Raw genomic sequence first — 15323 nt, forward strand, 5'->3', positions numbered from 1 at the left:
CATCTTTATTGATATTGCCGCAATAATACAACAGTAATTTATAAGGGTTTATTAAAATGTATCGACACATTATATACACTGATTTTATTATTTTTACATTTTAAACACTTGACAGTTCGACTAAAACACGAAAATATTGAAATAATGGACCAATATAAAATATACGCAAATGTAAGGATATCTCAGAGAGACATATGTTATTACAAAGATATTATTTCGGAGTATCATATAACGAATGCACTTCGAGTGTGACTCCCGTTAGCGCATGCTCCACCGGTCAACCATTTCTTATTACGAACATTATTATCTCAACTGCAGGTTACGCGACGGCAGTAAATTTTTACATTTTTCTAAAAAGTCAAAATGTATTTCTGAACGCATGCGACCTCAGAATTATTATTAAAGTTTCTAGAAATGTCGAGGTTAACGCGAACATAAATCGCCACATAGCTATTTCGTGTAATAAGCGACAATCCTCGCAATAGTCTTACCTTGATTAAAATACTAGTAGTATAATTGCAAGGAATTCATCGTTTAGATAATTAAAAACATGAGTGTTAATCGGTAATAATTTATGAACGGTAATTGCAGGTGTGTATCAGTATGTAGCAGTAGAAGAATTATTTTTTTCAGAAATGTAATTTTATGATAGTATTAAAAAGTTTTTGCAGTACATCCCAAACAAATTTGTCATCCCGGGAATAAACCACAATAAATTTATATTCAACCACAGTAAATTATATTTCGATTGTTTTGATTCTATTTATTAGTACAGAAGGATGATTGGTCAATATCTATAATTCCGCGATTTTGGTGTTCATAACCTCGATCTATCCAACCAATTACTTTTAATGCCAGCATTACATCCATAGAGTATCCAAACGCTTTTACAAATTGTGGTACATATCGTTTAATATCTGCCACTGAGGTGAATGCAAAACTTTCCAATAATGCCATTATTATGGTATTCAAAAACGTATAATAAATACGCGGCGTTGTTCCTTTGTCGAAGTTATGCGCTAATAACCGTTGAACTGTTAGGTATTATTGGATTTTTTCAAATGAGAAATACTCGTACCAAGGGATTTTATCTGTACTAATATAATAAATGCGAAACTGTGTTTGTTTGTTTGTCCTTCCTTCACGCTCTTACATAGCAACTAATCAACTTTATTTTCGGCATAAAGTTAGTTGAAAGGACGGAGAGTAACATACGGTATTTGTATTAAACTGTAATAAACACGGACGAAGAACGCGGGCAGCAGTTAGTTTGCAAATAAAAAAGAAATATGAAACATAAGAACTAATACGTATATATTTGTTACCGAGTCCCAAGTGCCGTTCATCTATCTGTCATCTGCACACTGATTTGCACTTTCAGTTAAGGTTTGCGAATGTATTGAGAATTGAAGATGCGATGGTGACCGATGAGTCACAATGAACTGCGTTCATTGACCCGCCCTCACGTTTTAAGCCGTTATGGTACAATTGCTTGTACCGCATTTTTGCAACCAGACCCAAAATGGGTAGAAACTACATAAGATATGAATTCTTTGAAATAACGCTTTTTGTACGAAATAAATAGGTATTCAACTCGTATTCCAATAAGTACGTAAGTTGCTTATCCTAGTTTTAATTAAGAGACTGGTAAATCTCCTTATTGATTCATTCATGCCAGGCGCAGTTGACTCACGTAAGAGTGACGTCATTAAAATTGTTAAGAGATCGTAGTAGCTGGATGACTGGTTTTGTACCCTTTCCTGCGTAGGGATGCGTCATGAGCTTAAAATAAATCGTTTGTGAAATTTCAACTCTTATTGCAGGGAGAGGAACTTAGACTATTCAAAGCTCTTTCTGATCTCTTATTTTGGTATAATTTTTAATAAGAGCTAGACATCAAATTGGTTCAAGCGATATCTTGAAGGTTGTGCTTTGTGTTTGTGGTTGTGTTTTGATTCTAAAAAGTAAATAGTAAAAAGGTACGTAGAGAAAATAAAACAAGTTAAAAGCGCAACCGCTTTGGGATTCGACATTTCCCCTTATCTTGTATTCCAGGCCTACTTTGAGGCACAGCGTTTAAACCTTCAACATTATTACTTTATTCAATGTGTTCAGAGCAGTATTAGCTCTTTGATGGTTGACGGCAACTCCAACAACTTAGGAAGTTAATTAGTGAGATATTGCGGTGTTTATTAGAGCAGTTTGTTTGGGTAAAGTTAGGCGACAGTAATTGCCGCCGACTTTGAAAGGGGTCTGCATAATGCGTAAGGGTCTGCGACGGCTTTCCAAAATTATTGCTTTTATATTGAACTGATGTTATTAAATTACGTTCGTTTAAAATTGTGCTGGTTAGCAACGAAGATATGTGCAGGCATTCGTATCTAGGAATCCTGCTAGTTTAATGCAAAGATTATCTCATGTAAAATGTAGTGCATCACCGGTGGAACAGCTATTTGCCGAGAAGGTTGGAGCGTGATAGATAAAATCAGGACTACAATAGTAAGATTACGGCTTAAACCTAAATTAGAGGCTTCAGATAAAATCAAACATGGCCGTCGAACCCGGAAGTTTTAAGACGACGCATTTCCATTTCGCAACGTTCCCAAGACCCTACTGGTAATAAATACGTAATGTACCCTGGTATCGATTGCAGGGCAAGGAGGGGTGTTTTTATTACTCAAAAGGTATGACATCAGCAAAAGTTAAACTTTGCTCTTGACATAAATTTCTAAGAGAGGGGAAAAGGATCTAAATTACCATAATATTTTCACTACGTCGAGAAATATGTTTCACTATGATTTTCAATTGCGTACTCGCTTGTGATTTATGTTACATGCTTACTGAACATACATGAAAAGTATTTGCACCTAATACTACAACTAGGTATATAAATTCTTCCTAATGAGCTTATAGTTGACCCAGCCGTTAGCGGGTATAAGCGGTCTATACAACAAATAGATCACCATTCAAACGTAAGTAAAGATTCAAAGACACAGAAGCATAGGTTGCGACTAAAAGTTATACCTAAATTGAAACGGTACATGCAATGGTAAACAGTCTAAAACATTTTGTTGCATAGTCAATGTTATATTAATACTTATTTTATAAATATCTTGTAATGTGTATACCTGACAGTAGAATAATCTAAACGACCTTTTCTAAAGTACTTAATAAATATGCCAACTCTTCCGACCTGCACCTATTAAATTGCTATTATTCGAGTACTACCCACGAGAGCATAAATTCCAGTGTAGCCCAAGATATAGTCATTCTAATGATATTAAGCGGTGACGCGAGGATGTAATAATGAGCATCTAAAACGACCCTCTGGACTGGTTAGGTGAAATCAGAGGGAACCATGAGTCTGAATAAATAAAATGCAATTAAAAGTGGGGGAGTGGCACAATCACACCCCTATTACGGGACTTTGAAATAGTGACGAAATCTTGTAATTGTTACAAAAAAATAGGGGAGATGGGATTTTTTATTTCTGTTATACACATAAAAAGGTCAGCTTGGACATAAGCCGAAAGCTGAAATTTTAATTTTGACATTTTTGGTATTATGTTCTCTAACATCGCAGTAGTAGTCGCATAATAAACAATATTGTATTTAAGACCTATCTATAACTTTAAAGCGAATTTTAATAATGGTAGAGGCAGGGAACGATAAAAATATTTGTTCACTGGGTGGACTTCTGAGTATAGGCAGCAAATTAACAGCAAATACTGCCGTTTGGCTCGTACTCGTAGCTACGGAACAATATAGCGAACCACGTGCAGGGAGTTGCCATAGCAACGTAAGAACTACGTCGTTTACCTACTACATCCCTTGAGTTTTCTCGCACGCCACATCACTCTATTCAAGTACATACAATTTACTTATTTGAGATTTTTTTTAATCAGTCAGCGCCGAGAATACAACATGTAGATTATTAAGTAAACTAACATTTTAGATTATTTGCAAAACAAATGAACGAATTGGTAATTATTTCCTCTAGTCCTTGTCACACGTGGGGGTGAACGTTGTTATAAAACGATAAAGCAAACTCACCTAAACCCGCTCTAAATTTAAAAACCCCCCATTTAATATCTCACAAGCCTTCCAAATCAGTGACCCGTTATAATAACTCTATCAATTGAACAAAGGGATATGAGATTATAGCTGCCAATTTGGGATTTGGTAGTCGGGGCAACCTTATCTTGTCTAACTGACATACGGTAATGTAGACGGTCGGATCGGAGAATAATATGCCACAGACAGAGGATATTCAAGCAAATATTTGTTTTGTATAAATAAGACCTAAAATACATGGCGATTCTTTGGTTATTTGACCCCTGTCAATGAGGGGTGTTGTGATCGGATTCCCCTATTGGAAATCCCTACAAACATGTGCACTTTCGTGGTTAACTAAGCAACTATTCAGTGCAGTAATACGAAGAAACCGCAAAATCTATATATATATTTGTTTTATGGGAAAATGTACGTATAAATTAAAACTTTTATTACTTTAGTGTAACACGTACCTATCTGCTCTCAGACTTACGGACTATTCATAGAAATTCCCACAACTCAACTCCCAGATATTTTACGAAATGAATAGGCAGTACTCAAAAGATTAATCCTTCTGTTTATTTGGAACTGTGTTGTGGTTGCAGTCGAAGTTTATTTCGTAACAAGTTCTCAGTTAATTAGGACCTCGTAGTGTATTCCAATCACTGAACTCAAGAAGTTGTGTACAAAGACTGATATCTGGTTTCTAAGTGTTCATTGTAACCAGTCACAATGGGTCCGTTGCCGTGGCGAAGGCCAACCTACCGCTGCATAACGACTGCATTATCACATTTGCTAGTGCAATGTGACGCATTCCAGTAAATGCATAAGTATTAACAAAGACACGGTTGTTCATAAAATAAGTTATGCTTAAGCGCCATTTTCAGTTTTATAAAAGCACTAAAGTACCTAGATAAGTAGCGGTAGGTAGCTTGGAACGTTTATCCAGAGACCGCTTCAATGTTGTACTACTTAACTAATTGTGCGGTAACCGAAGAAACCGTAGTCAGTTTCCATTTCATTACATTTGGTTAACCACTAACATAGCCATTATAGAATAGACAAGGGGGCACTCCAGTTTACAAACTGGAAAAGGCAGATGAAAGCAAATGGCTTAATTGAAATTGAAAAAAGAAGATTAACCTTAATAAACCACCACCGACTAAAATAGACCTGAACGCACTTATGACTAATATGAGTCCTAATTGCGTGAACTATGAAGCAAAGTGCAAGACAGCTGCCTTGCAGCAGTCTCTACTTAAACTGTTAATGTTATTGTTTTATCGCAATTTTACTAAGTACCACACTTTACTTTTGTTTCTCATCGTATTTGGTTCGCAAAAAAAATTGCTCAGTGCAATTTTACACCTATTGTCAGACCGTTGAAAATAGCGACAAAAATTGTCGTTTTCAGTCTCATAACTATTGTTATTTTCATTGTTACAGATTTGGACACATAAAACTATACTCATACAACAAAACTGGCATTTTTATAGCGGACCAGATAAAGGTAATCATTTTCCTTTTTTTTTATTCTCTCCAGTGACAGATTTTTAGATGTTACTCGTCATAAATAGTTCGCAGATCGAAATTATAACTTTAAGTTAAAAATACAATAGTTATTGTAAAGATCTTTACAATCCTAAAATAACATTTTAAAGAAAATATATCAATACTATTGAACAGGAAACGGCTCATCGAAGCGCGTCGAACGCAAAAAACGACAAAATTGTAAATTCAATGGTATGCTTTGCTGATGTCGTGTCGTCACCAATCTAAAAATAGTTTGTTTCAGTACCCAACAGCATGTGCCCACTGTTATCCTGTCGAGATCCAGGATGATATAAACAACTCTCAGTATGATAAGTGCATTTGATACATGAATTCTTACGTCATAATATGAGCATTGTTATGTCTGCACTTTTTTTTAATAAAAGAAGAACTTTATTGAAATTATAAGGAACGAAGATAAGACAAGAACAATGATGTCACGATAAATATGAAAGTGAGTTAAGTTGTCCGTATGTTCGGAATTACGATGTGAGGTTATTTGATACTCAATCTTAAAGGATGAAGACACATGTCTAGAAGTCTTGGAATAACATTACTTTTATCGTCAGAAAAAAAAATTGTTTGGCGAGATAACATAATTTCTTGTAACCCCCATATATAAACAAATAAATATTCATAAATATTCTTAAGTAATATAATTATGAGTCACATAAAGTTCTAATGCGAAATTAATCCATACTTTATATTATAAATGCGAAGCTGTGTTTGTTATGTTCATAACCACAGCACCAATCTGGGTGAAATTACGCACATACCTTCATAGATTGCAGCCTGGAGATGGGCATAGGATACATTTTATCCCGGAATAGCAAACGAGAATTGTTCCCGCGTTACCAAATAACATAGAATTTTTTACCTATACACGGCTTCACTGCAAAACATGCAAACTTAGCAAAGAGTTATCTTACATACTGGAAAACGTATCGGTATATTCTTAGGCTACTTTGATCCCGGAAAACTAACGGTTTCCACGGGACTTGGCAAAACCGAAATGCGGATAACGTCGCTAGTAAAAGCTAGTATATTATAAATGCAATATGTAAGATACAAATTACTCGTTACAAAAATATGAAGTTGATGACATGGGAACGTTCATATTATCTGTCCACGCGCGTCTGCTTTTCAAGGTGATAATGATAGAAATATTTAGGCGATAAAAATAATAGAGTTGTATAACTGGGCTAGTGTCGTCAGTGTGTCAGTGTGACATATCATAAGTGGCACTATTATCGACAATCAGACTACGACCTTGCAGCTTGTTGTCGCAAACCGTGGGGAGCCGCAGATTGTCATCCTCCACTCCGGCATCCGCCTTACGTGCATTTTTATTATGTAATCCTTCTTCTCCTTTTTTGATGCGTCTAATAAGATGTGAATGTGAAAAACAAGGAAGGTGACCTCCGGTCCAATTTAATCTTTAAGCTAAGAGCTAAAGTTTACACATTTCATTTCACTTGAAGTCAGCAGTTAGCGTTTTACAGGCTATAAAAGACTGTTGTCTAAAATTGATGGACTGTACAAAAGGACTTTAATAATTTTTTCATTCTAAACACCGCACTTTTAGTTGGGGAGTGTTTAGCATTGTACGTATGTACGTAAATTCTGAAAAAAATGGCACTACTTTGGATATGCCAATTATTTTTATTTAAAAATATAATATTACGATAAACTTTAAAATTAAGTCATTGCAATATGTAGTTCCATGAATAAATAGAACGTATCTATAATAAACAACTCTACGCCCTAGAATAATATAATAAAAAAAGAAAACGCACATCCGTTTTCGCGTATTACTATTATCTACATCATGTTCTCATTAAATCTTACCAAATAAACCAATAAAACATTTAAAATAAATAAAAATACATCAAAATCGAATTGCGCCGAGATATGGAAAGGTTTACCACTAGTTTACCTTCTGTTTTTGAGGTTGCAAGTATTATCACAATGGTATTCTATTTTCTCAGATATTTAAAGTTATTCCTATATCATAGTCAATTTAGTAATTCATACAAGCGTATAGAGAATTTGGCTTCGGGAGAGGTCATAAAATATATATCAATGATGAAGTTGTGGGTTAGGTATTTTCAAAATCAATTTTTCCAGTGGAGCTCTTACTCAACATTGGGCGTGAGTACTTATCTTTTGGGGAAACTGGAGGAACATTATTTCTCGGAGAAAACGTTCTGATAGATCAATTTTCATAGGTCAACAATCCATGCAATTACTCTCTGAAACTTATTTATAAAAGTTAGAGCAAGAAAAGTTGTGAGAACCTATAAGCGTATTTGAATTATAAAACGTATGACGTACAAGAAGAACTTGATGTGAACAAGAAGCGATTCCAGTACTAGTTGCTCGACCAAAATAGTATTGTAAGTTGAATTTAAAAATAATATAAGCTTTGAACTGGTAATCCATTTATTTATACAACTTAATAAGATAGAAGCAGGCGTTTCTTCAAGGAAGTATAAACAATAGTTGTATAGAATAATTTAAAGTAAGCAGAATATGCTAAATTCCACGTCAAACAGATAAATTTGAAAAAAAAATCTTTATGTTTGCACGCAAAGATCTTAAAAAATGCATTATGTTAGCATGTTTCTTAAGTTATACAGAAATATGCGAACGTCCTAGGAAATGGTGACTCCACAAATCATAATTACAATATTAACTACGTATATACCGAAGACTCTATTTTAGTTTGGGACATTCATCTAATTTTAATGCTTAAATTTAAGATAATATTATCCCATTTGAATTTGCTTAGCTTACAATGAATTATTTACCTTTTAATTTACAAAGTATAAGTAACGATATGTGGCTTGAAAATTAAAGCGTGTGTAATAGAGGAAGATTTATCTAGTAATTAATCCAGCCGCCTGATTTATAGGTTGCCTTTGAAAGCACTATTGCCATTTATCTTTATCGAATTGGGTTCGTCCACACACATGACATCATCATTAAGAAATTACTTGTAATTTACACCGAATGCATAATAATTTACATATGTGCCTTTATTACATATTTATATGTGTCTTTAAAGTAATTTACTCGTGTTTCAATTAACTCTCATCACTTTTCCTTTTTCGTCACACCCTCCGTTTGCAACGCATTAAAATCATCCGTTTGGTTGCAATTATTAATTTGTTCATTCCATCACTTTCTATCATACTGCTCAAGCTTTGCGCTAGGAGAAAAACATTAGAAAAATTATTTATAAAATTCTTTATCCTTTAAAACGAATTCAAACTGTTGTGATCATGGTAAAAGTAAAACTAAAATAGAAATAAGCTTTTTAAAAGATAAATGACTAGTCAATATTTAGTCAATATTAATACTTTGACAATGTTACTTAACATCGTTAAGGTATTAAAATATGTGATAATAAAAAAGTGTATCGGAGAATTTTGTTGTTATAGAAATGCAAAATTTCTGTAACAACAAAATTCTCCGATACACTTTTTTATTATCACAGATTTTAATAGTGGCTTTTTTTAGTGGCCTACATAAAAGAAGGTACCTATAAAAAGTTTAAAACCCTGATTTAATATAATAACACAGATCTTATATTGAGGATCTATATAAACGAAGCCGGTGGCCAACGTAATGGTGTTGATTATACGGTGGTTTTCTAACACTGCTATGAATTTCGTGACGGAGCTGCCAACATACACTTTAAAACAAACCTCCTGCAGTCGGGTTACAATAGTCCATATCGATTTCCAAACTTTTAGTTGTCACATTTTCCAAGCGGAAGCGCCGTAATAATAGGCCCATAACGTATGCGTCCATGTATGCAATTTTATCTGCAAATCTCTCGACACCGTCACGCATCGTGACCGATGATGTTTGTTGACGGCACAACGCAAGTGATAATGCATAATGCAGCACGGTGTTTGACCAGACGTGACCTGTTGTAAAACTGTTACAGAAATACTTTTGGCCATTGGATGTAAAATTTAAGTCCCCGAATCCAATAAACATTTATTTACGATATTTTGTGTTTATCGAATAAAGGTTAACAAATCCATATAAGTGTAAGGCACGGAATGACAATGACGTACCATAAATAAAGAAAGTTTCGTGCACCCTTAACCAATTTGGGCAAACAGGCAAAAATACTTACGCGAGCAGAACTAACAAAACGGAAAAGAAAGAACCACAATCCGGTTCTTTCTTTTTCGTCACTGAGTTAAATGATATAATATATGACTGCAGAAAATGCAGTAATACGAATTCTATGTCCAGTAAGAACTAGTAGTAGAAGAGATTTTTTGTGAAGTTGTCTTTGTGAACTCGTCCAGGGAAGTACAACTGCCATGCTTAGTTCTGCCACCAAACAGCATGCCATGGTTCCAGCCTCAGGAGCGTGGTTGCCGGTGCGATTACAAGCCCATGAGGCTTAACACCCAATTTTCTGTATGATGGATAAAGGGCGGGACTTTGTAGGACGTGCTCGTTGCATGCCCTTCAAAATGATGCTTTGTTTATAGGCGTTGCTTTTCCATTTACCATCAAGTGGGTCATCTTAACGGTCCGTCAATTATAACTAAAATTGAAATTAACTTAGAAGACAGTACGAACATAATATATACTTGGCCAGCGAAGTGAGTATGTTGTGCTTTGTGGGTTGCAATTTGGAGCTGGCGCCTCAATTAACCTAATGGATTGTATGCTGACATCGCTATTCAGGGCACTTGATGACCGCTGGCACGCATCTTTTCAGTGAACCGTTATTAGTTTATGCACTATCAACAGGTGATTAAAACGTGCGATAGTGTCTCTTCATCATAAGATGATTAAAGTCCAACTCCTGGGCACTAGCTCTGTAAGGAGGACCGCTCCAATTAGCGTTAATAGCAATTCTTAATCTATATAATTCTTTTCTTTATAATTCTTTCTAATTAGCTTCAACTAAATAACAATTTTATATTTCACATATTAGTGACGATGTATATTTTTTTTCATATTGCACATGGTATGTACAGTATACTGAATGGTGTTGTTGCTTGACATTGATACTTGAATAACGTCTCAAAAAATGACTTAAATGTATGTTATTTTTGAAATAATGGACTGGAATTCAATAAACTAGGTTTATTTCAATTGGCGAATAAAACAATGTACCGTACTCCGATTGAATTAAACTTTGATATTTCATCAATGTATTAGCTGAATTGAATTTTATTGATCAATCATTTGATGCGTTCGAGTGTGTCTAGAGTGCAGGTTGACACTGTACGACATCGACAGCGCCTACCCGCATACTTTATTGTTGAGAGCTTCAGATGATATGACTGTCACGAATGACTCAGTGGTGGACACTTGTGTATTTACACTTATCTATATATAGGGCAATTAGTTGTGTAAACAACGCAAATTGTATTTAAAATAGTACGCAATTGTTTACGTTGTATTTTATCTTTATTAAGTCCAATTATTATCTGTTTGATGTCCTCAACTCGTCTATAGGCCCAATTAGGATAAATCGATACGTTACATACGTATAGAATTCCTTCTAATTAATGAAATTCAGATATATCAGTATCACGGTTAATCGTAGCCGTCCTATCGGTTAAATCCGTCATAGTCGTGCCATGCTTGTCTCTGTTTGTTTTGTTCTCTGTTCAAGGCTTTGGTTTTACAGTTACTTTTGTCAGTTTGTACATTGGTTAGTTCGCCCGGGTGGCATTTAATAGTAAATTGCCTTCATCCAATAGATATGCTCCGATTCACTAAACGTCCTGATTCCCCTTACTACTTACTTCCCTTTCCTTCACTTACAATATGCAGTTAATTATTTTATCCGCCCCCGACGAAACACTTACCTTGATAATGTCTGAATAGATTGTAACAGGGTAAAATGGGATAGTAAAATCTAGATAGCATGAAGCAAACGATAAAAAATCCCTAGGCAGTGACCAGCCTGATAGGACAGTTATAAAGAAAACTTCAATTCCTAATTCTTCTTCAAAACCTAATTTTATGAATTACAGGTTATCAACATCCGCAAAGTTATGTTCGTATTTAAGTTAGTATAATTCGTTATATCAACAACAACGATTTTATTCAATTTAGGCAGGTTTGTCAAATACGGTTTTTATAGTCGTAAGCAACAACAAAACGTTACGGTAGGCTATTATAAATGAGTATGGTGAAATGTGCGTTGCGAAATGTTGCAAGTAGAGCATAAAGCACACGTATTCTATAGGACACGATGTGACTCCTCTTGCATGGTGTGATTCCCACACTATCAGCTGGTTCACGAGTCAGCGCGCGCGCATCGGGCCGCGACTTCTACCGCGTCACTATGCCCGAAGCCCCGGCGCCTGTACCATTAGTGTAAGATTTGCAAACTCGCATAGTCCTAGTCCTAGTAATGTTTCCGAGTATCGAAACATTATAACGTCAAAGTAAAATTTACCTAATGTCACTTAGTTTAGAGCAGCAAGTTGTGTATAATTTTAACAACGTTCCGCCGTGAGCGCTGGCTATAAAAGTATGGATGAATTTGAACTTTAAAACAAGGACGACAAGTTCCATTTTTCTTTGATGTCGCGGTGTTTCGGTACTCGTAAACGACTTTACAATTGCGAGCGTGAAAATCATATACTAAGGGTAATGATAACCGGAGTGCACCTACACTTTATGACCTCGGAATGTAATTTTAAATGCTTTTATAGTTTGTTATTTTATAATTGACTCACAATAACCGCAAAACTATGTTAGGGTTGCTATTGTTATTCAATTACATATTTATCGACATTGATAACGTAACACACCATCGGTTCGACAGTTGTGTCGAACCTTGCGACAGATAACTCTTAGATACTAAATAAAACAATTTGAATGCGGTATAGTATTAACTTTTTCACATTGTGAGAGGAGACCCGTGCCCTCTAGCAAGCCGGTCATGTAACAGTACGACTGTCGTAAGAGATATTATATCAAAACTAGCATTATTTAAATACTAAGAAGTATGAAAATCAGTAGAGGGTAATTTTTGTTGGGAATCTTAATTAACATTGTTTGTAATTGTAACTATTACTATTTTCATATTTTGAATTTCAAATTGTGTGTGTCTCATAGGTATCATGATGTAAATTAGTAATAAAAACGCGTCGCGTCTTTTTATTATTTTGCGCCGATAAAAATATTCTATCCGAAAACTAAATGAAATCCATTGTCACCGTTAATTCGGAAAGTGAATAGGAAAGCATTAATAACGTTAATAGAAAAGCTTATAACGCAAGACGTTATTACTTTGCAGATTAAATTTGAAATTCCCGCTAACTCCATTTGTAACGCACGTTTCAACAACATATACCATAAAATCCATCATTAGAACTGCAACAGTATTGCAGTAAATGTATCCGTACGTTCAACGGCAGACGCAAACAATAATAAAGAGAACAATATAGGGAATGATTTATTGACAGTTAGCCAGCGGCGCCCGTAGAGCAATTTACACTGCCGCAAAAAGTGACCGGAGCAAACAGCGTATGATCACCAGTGAGATTACCGTTTGCATTCTCTAGAAGCGTTACTTCTTAATGACTTACATTCACTTTATTTTTCATTATGCGTAGCAACAAAAAGCTTTATAGTTACTATACAAACTTAACCGTACTATAAGTGCGCAAAAAAACATCAGATAGCTCAACTGTAATGTTACAAATTAAAGTACCGTTTACATTCTTTATAAGTGGTATAACAGATCAATGGACTGGCTACTGTGTTACATTCATTTCACTTAAGAGAGATTCACATTACAGCTCTAACCAAATTGTAGTGCTAATCGAACAAATTGTACCTGAATCAATGGAAGACCCGTGGATACTCGACAATTGGCTTTTTATGTTTTAATTATTTTATCAGTAACTGGGTAAACGGATATCATGAAAAACTTATGATTATATATTTTTAATTGTACAATGTTCTAATAATCGTTTCAACGACAATTATCTAGTAAAGGAACTAATGAAACTCACTTAGAAAGCAAACTCGATAAGAAAACAAATTGGGCCACATCGATCTCGCCTCGATGTGCTAATAAAGCAATTGTCTGGTAAAGTGTGTCAGCGTGAAATCAAAAGCCATTTCATTAGAGATGAGAAGGCATCCGATAACGAAACCATTAGCGCCATAATTGGCAGACTATACATCGAAAGATCGAAAAGATCCAACAACGATAGACATCTATCTCGAATATATAGATAGACGTCACGATTCGACACTACCAAACACGCATATCAGCTAAATGCTTAGAAATATCGAAGTGGTAAGGGACATGATTAACAAGTTATTTCAAACAATTAATAAACTGTTGTCAATTGTCAAATGTTAACCTTGTATCTGCTCAAAGGCATGACACGGTATTATCATAAAGTATATCCAGATAGTGCTCTACTACTGCCGATAGCCCGGAGACATTTGCTTACAATATCGCTAGGTTTATAAAGTGAAACAATTTTATTAGTTCATGACTTAAAAATAATTATTGTTTTCAGAGTTGCTACCGAATATAAAACTTATATAAAAAGAGCTTAGTAGAGTTTGTTATAGTTGCTAATAACAATATTTAATATTCTTACAACTGACGAGAAGTCGGATGTTTTGATAAAGACGAATGATTAACAGCTTTATTATTATTATAGTACGAGTCGCACGAGTCGCAGGATACGTTTCTTAAAACGTACATTGGCAACAATTGTTTTCAATTATTCATACACAAGCGTAAAATTAAATTAATTTAATGCTTTGGTCACTTTCAGTTTCTATGCTCAACGCAGTAATGGAATATAGGAGTAAAAGTCAGTTTTCCTTGCAAACGGAACAAAGATAATTAACTTTCTAGGTATTCATTCGCTGCGCCGCCGTAGACTAAGCCTAAAAGGGTATATTCAATTTGTGGTGACTCCAATATTAAATTAATGATATTAGGCTTCTATGGAAGAAAATTTGAAGACATAGACATATAGTTATATCAGTAATTGTGACTAATTATTAAAAAATATGGGTTTATGTAAGCGATATGGCGTATCGAAGCTCGTCATGGAGCTCGTATTAAACAGGCGACATTAATCCGGAACATTATTGATTGCTTCTACATAAATAATGCGATTATAGTACAAGTAAGAGATGGGGAAGGGTTGGTTTTAATATGCGTATTCGTATGCGTGGGGATAAATGGGTTCTATTTACCCAGCTTGTTGAGAGCTTTTCCTTAGACTGTGGCGCATTTGGGACCCTCGTAGCTTTAGTTTGCAGTTAACGAACGCAGTTATAATATCAATTCACATCACAATTATGCATTAATAAAAATTTCGATAATACCTTTTTAATGAGGACGAAACTGATGAGAGAAGTGTATAATGATAACATACATTGTTCGCAGATTTTGAAATTCAGTTATTTCCTGAGAAGCTGATTTCCCGAAAATTAATACGCGTAGTATTTCTGTTTAGCTTGAGAGTATAGCTTGAAAGTAGCCTAGTCATCATCATCATCATCATATTAACCGATAGACGTGCACTGCTGGACATAGGTCTTTTGTAGGGAGTTCCAAATTCCACAGTTTTGCGCCGCTTGGATCCAGCGGCTACCTGCGACGCGCTTAATGTCGTCTGCCCACCTCGTTGGAGGTCGACCAACGCTGCGCTTCCGGCTAAATTTTCTGATACAAATAGAAAGAG

General features: G+C 35.1%; 2 protein-coding genes across 4 annotated transcripts in view; one reads left to right on the forward strand and one right to left on the reverse strand.

Moving 5' to 3' along the window:
* The window catches only part of LOC120635796 (mitoguardin), a 65936-nt gene that overhangs the window by 25377 nt on the left and 25236 nt on the right, over positions 1-15323 (reverse strand). The window lies entirely within an intron of this gene.
* LOC120635812 (protein unzipped) overlaps positions 1-15323 on the forward strand; it is a 39138-nt gene that overhangs the window by 12293 nt on the left and 11522 nt on the right. For 2 of the 3 annotated variants that reach the window (XM_039906977.1, XM_039906984.1), the window contains exon 2: positions 5500-5563. The exons of the other annotated variant lie outside the window; for it this stretch is intronic. The gene's annotated coding sequence lies outside the window, so the exon portion shown is untranslated. The remainder of the gene's footprint in view (positions 1-5499; positions 5564-15323) is intronic. 3 annotated transcript variants of the gene reach the window in all.

Source organism: Pararge aegeria, chromosome 3 (assembly GCF_905163445.1).
Source record: "Pararge aegeria chromosome 3, ilParAegt1.1, whole genome shotgun sequence".
In the NCBI taxonomy this organism is placed as follows: Eukaryota; Metazoa; Arthropoda; class Insecta; order Lepidoptera; family Nymphalidae; genus Pararge; species Pararge aegeria.